This window comes from Anser brachyrhynchus, assembly GCF_964034855.1.
Source record: "Anser brachyrhynchus genome assembly, chromosome: Z".
Classification (NCBI taxonomy): domain Eukaryota; kingdom Metazoa; phylum Chordata; class Aves; order Anseriformes; family Anatidae; genus Anser; species Anser brachyrhynchus.
This window is the reverse complement of record NC_137697.1, coordinates 1,194,520-1,207,001: the sequence shown is the minus strand read 5'-3', so window position 1 is coordinate 1,207,001 and position 12,482 is coordinate 1,194,520. Positions and strand designations below refer to the sequence as shown.

At 37.0% G+C, this 12,482-nt stretch overlaps 1 long non-coding RNA gene across 2 annotated transcripts; it reads left to right on the top strand.

Moving 5' to 3' along the window:
- The first annotated feature begins 2,634 nt into the window (after positions 1-2,634).
- LOC308185977 lies at positions 2,635-12,271 on the top strand. Of its 2 annotated transcripts, none has more exons than XR_013943864.1 (3): positions 2,635-3,364; positions 6,453-7,900; positions 10,789-12,271. It is a non-coding gene; the product is annotated as an uncharacterized lncRNA (long non-coding RNA). The 2 variants fall into 2 exon arrangements; XR_013943865.1 differs by lacking the exon at positions 2,635-3,364 and adding an exon at positions 3,455-4,821.
- Positions 12,272-12,482: the final 211 nt, after the last annotated feature.

The window sequence follows — 12,482 nt, the reverse complement described above, 5'->3', positions numbered from 1 at the left end:
CAGAGACATAATCTAGGAGGAGTGAATACATTTGGTACAAATTCAATAACAAAAAAAAAGAAAAAGAAAAATGACACAAGGACTAAGTGCTGTTCTTACTGAAGGAGTTGAGCTGAAAGAACTCTGAGGTAAGAATATGTGTACGAGAATGAGAAAGTAAATGAATAATAAAACATTGTGATTGAATTGGGAAACAGCTGACTTGGAAGGATGATAGTATAGGCAAATGCTAAGCCTCTTAAAAAAGCTCAACAGCTCCCTTTGTTTCCATAAACTTAAGTAATAGCTCATGACTTTAACTGATATGTGTTAAAAACAGTATTTCTTTCAGAATAATGAAAGAATGGCAGAAATACTCATGAATGTTATTACAATTTTGGACACCCAAGCTACTGAGGGAACAATTTAATATGAGGAATTTAAAGATGATGTTAACAAGTTTCAGCAGTAAGACAGATTTTGTCAAGAGAATATGATTTTGGTAATTGTTATTTTTCTGCATTCTGTATCAGAATGAAACCATGGATTTGACAATTACTAAGGTTATATTCCCACACTGAAAGTCAGCATGCAAACCAATATTAATGGGAGTAATGATTTTCTATGTTTAAAAAGTCAATATATTACGGTTTCTTCACTGACAAAATAATACACATTTCAGAGCCAATGGTAAGGTGATATGAAGCCACAGAGCTCAGCATCTGACTGCCAAGAGGCCTGGCACTCCATTAACTGCTGTTTAAATATCTTCAACATGTTTAAAGAGATAGCTTATTAACCATCCAGCGTCATTTGACTTTCAGTATAAAACAGGAGCTAATGATTTCTCAAGTGTCAGTGGCTGAAGTCTTGCAGGTTTGATGGGATGCATGCTATGTAATTTTTTGCAGGCTTGATAAATTCAGGGGAAATAGCTCTTGCTGAAGACGTGTTAATACGATCACCAGGAGGATGCAGGTCATTGTCCAGTGGGCAGGAGGTGCTCTACCACTGACAGCATGACCAGCAGTTTTGACAACAGGGGGAGTAAAGCTAAGGCAGTGAGAGGAAATTTCACAGGAAAAGCTTTTTGCAAAAATGTCACGTTCAGGTTTCCCCAACTGTTTGCTAATGTGGTGGACCAGAAGTAAGAACAGTAGTCAGAGATGTTCATATATGAAGGAAATGCTAGGAGAGTGCGGGACAAGAGGTTAAGAGCTCTTAGCAGTTTAAGTGGCAAATAGTTCCTTGGGAGAGATTGTAGAAAATATACACTCTTGGCTTGATGGGCACTTTGATCATTTGAAAAGTTCATACCATATCTCTTTGCACCTTTGTATGTGTAAGGCACGTGTCCCACATGCTACCCTCTGGTTTTGAGCATTAACAGCCTTGTCTTCCAAAGCATTCTTGGCCTGTGACTGCAGCTAAAACCAGTTCTAAAATAAATCAAGTAACTTAAGTGAACAGAGATTCCACTATATGAAGGAGAACGGAAGTTACCTGCGGGGTACTCCCCTGTCTCATAAGTCACGGCATGGTTTCCATCTCTCTTCTCACTCTTTTGTAACACTCCAGGATGAAATCTTACCCTTTCTGAAGCTACTGGGAGTTTTCTCTTTCACTCTGCTCAGGCAGAATTTAACCTTTTTGCTCTGTATTGCCTTTAAATATGCTGGCTTCCTTCCTTCCAGTCTTATCATAGCAAGAACTATACATTAAATTCTCTGAACCTAATCACAAATAAAGGGCAGTTTATTCCTGTTTCACATTGTTGTTTTGATGCAAGGAACTTCCAGCTGAGATTTGTGTTACTTACCTGTGTATAAAACGAAAGAGTAGATAAGATGGCTGCACTTATTTAGGGTTGAATGTTCAGAAACAGGTTCTCGTTTATGACAGCTTTCTTTGCAGGTGGATCCGAAACACAAGAGCTAAACGTGTGCAGCGACATGACTATTTTTTGGCATAATTTAGATCTCCATTTTGTGCAAACTGGCTTTTCCTTGTACTCAGTGAACTCATTTTTAGATAAGCTTGGGCTTTGTCCCTAGTTACATTAATGCTATGGGGAAGTCCAACAATGTAATTAGACTTGCATTTTTTCTGCATGAACTTTTACAGTTTCATTTGTATCTAGAAAAAAAAATAATCCTAAAATCACAAATCAGAATAAACTTCTGTGTTCCTACTATCCAAATGAATATCTTTTTACTGATGGTTCAGTAACCCTTATACAAGGTGGTCCATTATATTGATGTCTTTAAGAATACATGCATGAGCCTCCTTATAGCAGACTAGAGCTCTTAACTGTGATCTATGTAAATAGCTTGTTGCCAGCATTCACAGTTCTATCTTGGATATGAGTGCTGGCTTATTTTTAAATACCCCAAGTTCATGGATAATGCAGTGACTTGAAAATTCTATCTTTCTTTCAAAAATAAAAAAATAAAATGGACAAAATAAAAAAGTAAAGGCAAAATCAAGTTAAAAAAATAGAAAGTCAAAAAGCAAAGATAAAAGCTTGACCCTTACCTAGCACCTCAGAGGAAACACAGCTGCTGATAAAGATTTAATTCAAACCAAGTCACTGACAAATTATGAATGCTATTGCATGCCTTAATAGGCTAAAGGTGTCTATCAGGGTTTGTTTTCTGAAGGACCACCTTTTATAATACAGCTGATTTCCAATATACTTGGCATCATTGTGATAAAGCATCAAAAACCCCATTGTACCACAAATACAAGGGATTAAGCGTGTGTTTTTTATGCCTTAGGCTTTTTAACTCCTGCTGTAACTGGTCGTGTTGTACTTACTGTTATTATCTTACAAACTCTTTTTGTTCCTTTGTTTTTGATTTTTATTTTCTTTTGATGTTTTAGTTGGGAATATTGTAATACTTTCAGAGTTTATTCACGTGAAACAAATGCAAACAGAGCTTTGGCTTGGGTGGTTTTTGTTGTTGTTGTTTTTCCAATAAAAGATATCATTACTGTGTGTTAAAAAGTATGCAGGCAAATTGATGTACCCAGCTATTTCATTTCTGCTGTGTGCACAAGCTACTAAGAGCAAAAATGTTACTCTTGTTATTGCTTGCTTTAGGAGGAAACACAGTCAGTTTCCATTAGCCTATTAAAGTGGCTGATAGCTAATTCTGATGTCTGCAGAACTTTTCAAAGAACTAGCAGTTCATTGCTGTGCTAATACAAGCAAATTGATAACACCTCCTGTGATTTTAGATACAGCTGGAAGGCACAATTAACCAACTGTGTCCTCTTTAAGTGTCTGGTGCCCCAACTCTGACTTGGAGAAATAGCTTAAGACCTGATTACATACTGAATGCAGCTCAGTAACAGAGGCATTACTAACACAATAAGATGCTAGGTAAGTGTGAAAATGCTATACAATCTTGCTGCTCTTTCCTGATTTTTAAGAAATATTATCTAGAAGAATTTTCCTACAGTAAGCCCAATAAACATTTTACTTCTGCTAGACATTCTGTTATTTATTCATTGTATCACAGCATTGCAGAGATAAGGTGATCTTTCTATAGACACACACACACAAATACAAAGCGGTTTGAAATATGGAAGTACCTCATTCTACTGCATGCAGTAGAAACACAGACCTTTGAAAAAGCTGGCACAGAAAGATGTATGCCCTTTGAAATGAAATGTTACCATCAGCTTCATGTGGTCAGCTGGCAAAAGTGTATCAGAAAAGAGACAATAAGCAAAGAGATGTGGCGAAAGGGAGAGCCACTGATATGGAAATGAGAAGGGAGTTCCAGCTGTTCGGACACATCTGCTGAGTAAAAGATGATTGCCTGTTAAAGACTGCTCTTTGGTCTGAGAAGAGGCAGCAGTCACCATGGAGGGATCAGCTGAGTCGCAGACCAGAAAAAAATAGGGATATAAAGATACTGTATGTCAGAACACAAAAAGCAGCTCCGTGTGGAGCTAGTAGAATTTGAGAGTCTGATTCATCTATTGGAAAGGGGAGGAGGAATAAGGAGGAAGGGCTGGGGCATTCCCTTGATGTTGTATAGACACGTAACGTGAAGCTGAGACAGCCTCACAAAGCTTACAGTATTGGCATTAAAAAGCAAGCCACCAGAATCTCTAATTTATGGATGAGGAACTGAAAAACAGTGGTGACACCTAGATTCCTGTTTTCTTCAGCTTGCTCTTGAATTCAGTATGGACTCTCAGGTGGGCTCAGCTACTCCAGTTTTACTCATATTCTGCTTTGGATGGGGAGCAAGTAGGAACCTCAGAAAAAGGTGAAGATTGACTCCTGCTGTTGCTCTACCTCTGAACAGAACAGAGGTGCAGTGAACTTAAGCCAGCTGGCCCTGCGCTATTTCATTCAATCACAAGCTCAGCACAGATATAGCCAGAGGAAAAAAAACAAAAAACAAAAAACAAACAAACAAAAAAAACCACCCACTATTCTTTATATTTCAGAAGATAATCTGTCAACTGGGAAACTAAGGGCAGTTCTCTGCAATTGTAGTCCACTGATCTAGTGGCAGTGTTAGCTCATTGAAGTTAATCAACTAAAGCATCTATTATAAGATATAGCTACAAATTAAGAAAGTCAATGTACATATGGAAATCTACATGTAGCTCCCCTTATGGTTAGTGGAGATTTAGGGCTCAGTTCTTCACACATAGGTGTCCAGAGCTATCTGAAATGTCTTCAGGTGCTGTCTATCTGGCTCTTAAGCGCTGCTTTAAAATGAGGAAACCTCCCACAGGTCCTGTATGACAGCTGCCAGTTTCCACAAATGTCTCATAGACCCTCCAGCCTCTTAAATTACAGCACAGTCCTGCATACAGGTAACTAAAGCCCAAACCCAATGAATAGTTTGCTGAGTACCTCAGGCTCCACTGACTGTACTCAATGGATCTCCATTGACCTGGGAAAACCTACATTTAGGTGTCTTAAATATAAAATTAAACTCATACAGATTAGAAGCAATCTATTAAAAACAATAAGTTAATTGTGAAATCATTAGCAACTTAGTGTCAAACAGAAAGGATTTTGAAAAATGAAATGTGTTTTTTATTTTTTTTTCATAAACCAAGCTGTATTTAATTACTCTGGTGGATTTCAGCCTTTAAGAATCATTGCTAGAGACATCCTGATAATAATTCTCCTCTACAGGGAACTGCTTTTGTTTTCTTAATAAAATTACTGCATAAGGTTACATTCGCATTGTTTCAAAAGCAGCCCTGAGGCCTAATTTGCCAGCTGTCCTCAATGTCTACTGTCACTTGGGCTCTAGTGGCTATCTTTCAGATGACCACCTGGTGCAAGTGGAGAAAAAAAAAACTTAAATTTGCCTGCTGAGTTGGACTGCTCTCTAGTGTACAGTTATCTGCAGCATGAATGGGGCTTCAGAAATTAAGATTATCAAAGACTCTAAATTCCCTAAATACCCACAGCTGAGGATCTGTTCCCATACCAGATGAATCATTGATGGAGAGAAAGGAAATCATTCTGTGTCTCAGGCCCCTCTTATTTCTTTCTTCTTAACCCAGTGTAGACTCATAAGTGAACTGTAAGGTAAACAAAGCAAGTCTTACTGTGTACATTTTCTTTTTGTAGGCTATTCACCATCGTTGCTAGCCACAAATGAGTGGTTTGTGTCTATAAGAGTTGGCACAAAGCATAAAGGATTCTCTATTTAACAATAATTCTGATCAAAATGTTAAAAGCTTATTCACCACAGTGTGTCAAACCTTGAAAATAATTGGCATGTGTGATGAGAAGGCCACGGAACAGTGGTTGCCTGGGTGATTTCAGTGTCGAGTATGATCACCTTTGTGGAGTTGAAATGCCTTTTCTTTAAAGACAGGTGGCTGTTTGCCATGTTAAGCCCCTGCTCCAATAAGCTAAATGTTCTTGCGACTTGTTGCCAAGGTGCTCCCAAGGCAAGGGACATTTCTGCTTTGTGATGCTGCATGGCTGGCATGCTAACAGCTGTGTCCTCAGGGAAGAAGCACAGATATCACAAAGACAGAGGAACACACAATGCATCCAAAAGTCCTAGGTGCTAGGGAGAAGAGAGAACAGGGAGGTTACCTAGCCCTCCCTCCTCTTTTCATGCGGGTTGCTTCTAGTGATATAGTCACCAATCCAATTGCAAAGACATGAACGTGAGGCCTCCACCTCTTCTCAAGGGTTATCTGTTGCATGGACTGAGCTGTTGGGACACTGAATGAAGATATAACTTCAGTTCAGTATGATAGGAAATGAGGAAGAATGGAAAAGAAAATCCACTGTTTTTTTATTTGTTTGTTTGTTTTTGTTTGTCTGTTTTTTCACCATACTAAACTCTCCTGTGAATATTTAAAAGTGGTTAAAAGAAAGTAGAAATTAAAGTTCCACACACTCTATTTGTTTAAACAAAACATTGTGTGTGCCTCTTCCAATTATTATTGTTATTATTTTCTTTTTCCTCCAGACTCACTGGACACAAAGATGTAGATGGATATAAGAATATAAAGGATACTGAGATGACTGTCAGAATTTGGGTTCACCTGGAACAAAGAAAAATCATATTCAGACTTCTGTTGGACCGCCAGGTGTGAGGGAAGGATGAGAAAGAAGAACGTCACAAGGATTGACTAGAAGAAAAACTATTAGAAAACTGTGAAGATGGGAAAAAAAATAATAATAATAAAAAAAAAGTGAATGAATGCCAAGTGGCAGAACTGAAAAGAGATGGGAGGGGGGTTTGTGGAGAGTTACTTATATTTGTTTAGGAAGGGGTCATTAAAGCAACTGTAAAGAAGCATTCAGTGCAGAGGAAGATCTACAGCCATAACATAAGAAGAGTTCCCTGATGCAGAGAAGCTTAAATGTTCATAAATAGTGTTTTTAATGAGTTTAAAAGGGAGAGAATTTGAGAAGTGACTTGAGAAGGAGAATGATTCTTTGCTTTTCCCACAAGGCTTGGAAGAATAGCTGAATGTACTTATATTTACTGTGAAGAAAAAGAAAAATCAATTTAGACAGAAAATTAAGGAGAAGGATTGCAACTGCAGCCCACTAAGTTCAGAAGACTGAAGGAACTGCGCTCAGTGGAACCAGTGAAAGTCAAGAAACAATGGTGATGATAAAGGAGAAGGAGAGGAAGTTCTTGTGTACCTTTAATCACTGACAGAAACCCTTTTAAGTACACTTCTGACCACACAAAAAATCTGTAGGAGAAGAGTATATCAGCTTAATTTTCACCAGAAGAATTCACCTTCCAAAATCCAAGGAATATGGAAACATAAAAAATAATAGTCTGTGATTGGAGGATTTTAAGGACAAGATATTCGAAGCTAGATTTCAGTTGTAGACTTTCATAGAATCCTGTGCTGTGGTTTAGGTGACTATGTATGTACTGGCACATGACCATCAGGAGGTCTGTGTGGTTTTGGGATTGGGACATGCCTACCTAAGCAATGGGAGAGCTTTGGATGCTGTGACTGGTGTTGCTTCCATGTCATGCACAATGTCCAGACATTCTGAGAGGGAATTCAGGAAAGTAAGACTTCAAGATGATAAATTTGATGCTTGGGCTTGAAATGATATGCTGAATGAAGCTGGGAATTAATCCTTAGAACTATTTAATGGCCTCTTGTTGCAGCACTACTTGACAAAAAGCAATAATCAAGCATTGTCCTCACAATGAAAATTACTGATGAAGGGATCAGCCCTAGTGACGTAAAAGACACTTTTTCTTTTTTCTTTTTTCTTCTTTTTGAAGAAAAACAACCCATTGATCTTGATCCCACTATGACCCAGAAGGCAGCAAAAAGTCAAGTTTTGGACTTCTGTGTCTAGCCTGGCAAAGAGCATGATTTGCCTTCATATCCATTTTGGAATAATTATTCCTATTGGACTTCTGTCTAACTGTGCAAGGTGAGACAGTTCAATTATTTAATCATGCCATCACTTTCAGTTTGAAAGGCCAGTGCTACAGCAAATGTGCTTTCTCCTTAATTTATTCCCATACTTAACCTAGTTGTTCTGTTCCCTGTTTGCACATCTTCAGTCATGTATCAGAATATAAAGGACCTTTCCTTCCTTTTTATATCTGTTAAATGTTTTGAGTCTCACCTTCAGTAGGTGGCTTTGAAGATGAAACCTTTGTGCATTTGTATGTGCCTTTCTACAGGTGCAAGCAAGCTGGGAGGTGATGGGAAAACAGAGATCACTTTAAGTCTATCTTCTTTCATGTTAAGAGGCAAAACATTGCAATTTCAGAATGTATCTACAAGTAAATTAGAATTGCCTATACCTGCTGATTATTTCCGTAGTCATTTTTTTTCATTTTCTTTGGGATCCTTTTGTAAGTATGTTAACTTGCTGTCAGCACTATAATGACTATCAGTCTTTCACATGCTTTCTCAGATGCTGTTATACAGCCTATCAACATTTTCAGTTTCTGCTATAGCCTTTTTAGGAGTTGTTCTGAGGGTCATTTAGAGTATCTCTTATAGATGGTAAAATATTAAAAAAGGAAATCAGGGCAAGAAAATTCGAGACCCCACACCAAGAATATCCTTTAGTGAAAGCCTACTTGTTAAAGGGCCTTTCAAGCAAACTACAAAAACAAGGTAAAATTACGAGGTGTCTGGAGAAACCTCATACATGAAATTAAGGAAGAATTGTAGGGCTAATATATACAAGTATGATGACTCAACCATAAATATGTAATAGTATGAACTTTAGGGTGACTGTGGAGTTGTGCTTAATTTTACTTGTGAACACACACAATGATCTCAGAGCTGGAGCTGGTTTGGAAATTATTCTTGAAAATTCCTTTGGAAACTTATGACATAATGTATTTTCTACATAAAGAAAAATCAGCTATACTTTATTCTTTTAAACTCAAGAGGTTTTGGTTTCAAAAAGACATAAAATATTCTACCTCAAAACATGCAAACAAACAAGAACAACAACAATAAAACACAAAAAGACCAACCAACCAACAAACAAAAAAACCTATACAACAATAACAAAAAGCAAACAAAAAAAATCTCCTACATTTTCCACAAATAGCTTAATAAAGTACATTTTTGGAAAAAAAAAAATCTAAATCTATAGAAGAAAAAAAAAAAAAAGGAATGGATGGTAAAATATATGCTTTGCCTTATCTGTTTTTGCAATAATCTTGGTAGTTCACAGGACTAGTTTTGCACAGGATATGGAATAACTTTGATCAATCCACCCCAAAAGATTATTCAATTGGCTGGGATCTTAAAGCTTCCTGAAACAGTATTCCCAGAAGTTTTTGTCAAAAAGATAGCAGAACACATGCTGCAATAAAATGCAGTTCCACTGGAACCAATATGTCTTTCACATTATGAGAACATTGTTTCAGAGAAGACATGAGGAAAAAAATTGGGTGAAGGGATGAGGCTCAGATAATATTTTGACATACATATTCTCTTTTGACATTTTGAAGTGAAATATTTGGAGCGTGTTTTTGGAGCAACTGTTCATAACTATGCTTCTTGCTCTATATTATAATTTTAAAAACAAAAGTTGAAATCTAAACATTTCAAAACATTAAAAAGTATGTTTTTGAAGAGATATTTCTAATGCTTTGGAATGTGATCTTTAAGGTCCTTTCCAACCTAAAGCATTCTATGATTCTGATATACCTTAATTCCTGTCTTCTGTGAAGATAATATTAAGGTGGCATGTTTTCTCATCCAGTGGCAACAGCTTACCTGACAAGATGGACCAGTGGTATGGTCCTCTCCGCAGGAGGAGAACAACTGTGCAATTCATTAATACAACAATAAAGGCACAGGGAAGAAATATTTGAGTAAAATCAGTATGTCAGTTTGTGTTCAGACCAGTCACGTAGTCCTAGACCTGTGTCGCATGATGGAAAAACCTGTTGTGAGTGTAGCAGTCACACTTGTGCAACGTGAGTTCAAAAGAATTGAAATAATATTTGCTAAGGGATGGGAAATGGAGACTGCAGCTGTTTGCCCAATAAAACAAATTCAATATCTGAACGAAATTGGAACATATAATCAATATTGGTCTAGAGAGAAAAGCAACAATAATCTTATAGCTCATTGGAAAAGGCCTAGCTTTGTTAACCTTCTGGTCATGCTGCAAATCCATCTGTTTTTTTCCCTTCTGCTCTGCTTAAAGATTTTGAGGGCATAGACTGAGCTTGCTGTTTTGCAGTGATGACTTGTTATTGTTTGTCTCTGTATCAATATTATTTTTTCATGGAATAAGCTACAGGAGGGACTACAGAGGAATAAGGAATGCAGACCACAGGTTATACAAAATAAAATGAATATATAGAATAGATTCACATAACTAAAATGTGTGCTAGGTGAAAATGGAACTTCAAGATCAAATGTTCATGGAAGCTAGTGACAGATTTGCCCCCAGATTTAAGTATATTTCAACATTTAGGGAAAAGAGAAAAAACTTCATCCAGGAAAGTGACTGGTAATTCTCAACTGAGATGGCAATATAAATGCTGTAGGAACAAACATCACATGGGTGCTGAAGCATAAGATTTTGGCAGAAAGAGGCAAAGTTGAGAGATCCTAGGTAATATTAGTGATCTAGAAGTGTTTCTTTCTTTTAACTCTACGTTAAATAGCAGTTTAGCTTCTCAGTTTTCTTCTAAATTTGGCATAATGCATGATATTTATGATTTTTTTTTTCTTTCTAGTCCTTTCCTGTATCTTGAAGTGAAATGAATTCTCCTGAGGTGTTTTGAGACCTAAGAACCTAGCTAAATAGACATTTTTGTTTTTAAATTCAAACAGGTGGATTAAAAGCTCCTGTTGGAAGTTTTCACTCTTATTTTGAAGAATGAAATGGCTTTAGAAGAGCATAAATGTGACTGTGGGTAGCCCAGAAGATTGAGATTTGAGAAGAGAAACATCACTAACTTCTTCAAGAACTAGAAGTAAAGCTGCTCATGAAGTGCTCAAAGGGATAGGGTGAACAGGAAGGATGGGGAAAACAGAGAGCTGAGGAAACGAAGGACCACTGAAAGCATGGGAAATAAAGAGAATAAGAAATACCAGGCTGGCATAGCATGAATGAGGTGAAGTAGGTGTGATATGCAGTATAACATGTTAATAATGACTATTTAAAAATTTGAAATGAGCATGAAAAATCACATGTTCATTTAAGGAGATTCATTCCAGTTTTTTATCAGTCCTGTTAGAAACAAAGAAACCAAAGAGGTAATAAATACTTACTCTGTTCAAGAAAGAGAAGAAAATGAGGATAAGCCACAGTTTTTATTGAAGTGCTTTTCAGTCCCAGGCAAAATTGCCACTAAATTTGCTAGGAAAAAAAAAAAAAAAAAGCTGAGAATTTTTAGACACAGGAGTCAAACTTATTGTCTGCTGCTCTTGGAACAAGAGCATAAAATATCACATATGTAACCTTATTTCTGAAAAGGTAAGTCAGCTTAGGTTACTAGCTTTTATTTGGGTATATGAAGTATTTGTCATATTCTGTGACTGACAAGTATATTGCCTCTTTATTTATGTCCTTCTGTGCAGTATCTGTCACTCTCTACATTTTACCACTGTGGCTTTTCAAAAATCTAAATGGGAATGTGTAAAGTTTTGAGTCTTTCTCCTAGTGTATTATGTATGCTAATAGTGGAACAGGCATGATGCATTCCAGTCCTGAGGACAGCCTGTATAAGAAATCACAAGCACAGCAAAATACAAAATAGTCAGACTGAAATCATGTTTTCTGGGTGATGGCTGCAACCATCAGGTAGAAGTGCGGATAAGGTTTACTAGTAACATATCTTTTCCAGTGCAATGTAAATATAAAAAGTTCAGACTCACAGCAAAGCCGGATACTGTTGTGTTTTTTTTTTTAAAGAAACAAAACAAAAAAAAAACATTAAATCAGGCCGAAAACAAAATGAAACAAACAAACAACAATAACAACAACAAAAACACACAAAAAACCCCACTGGTTTTAAAAGTTCATCTAAACCAGGAAGTCTGAAGATGTGTTCAGGTAATACTTCCATTCTCTCAGCACAACACATAGATGTAGTAGACACTGTAAGGAACATTAAAGCCATCAGAAATCATAAATATCCCCTCTGTGTTTTCTGCCCTGCTCCGATTTCAAGCAGTTTAAACATCTCTGAAATTACGTCATTCTTCCAAATGAAAGTTTCCAAACCAAGTCTTGAAGAAATCCAAACGTGCCATTTAGCATAATGCCTCATCTGTTGCTGAGCTATCCACCGTCGGCACGGTAACTGCCTTCCCCTCACTGAATGCTAATGTAATGTGCAGCAGTGCCATTTGGAAATTTAACTTGGAGTCAACTTTCAATAAGCCATTTCTCCTTTCTGATAGGAAGGTTTTCTTTCAAAATGGACCTATTTGTGTAAATTGCAGACAGGTCTGTTTGGAACCTGAGTATTTCATGCAGTTCAGGGAAAGCAAGCTAGTGCTTTTTATGGACTAAGCTATCA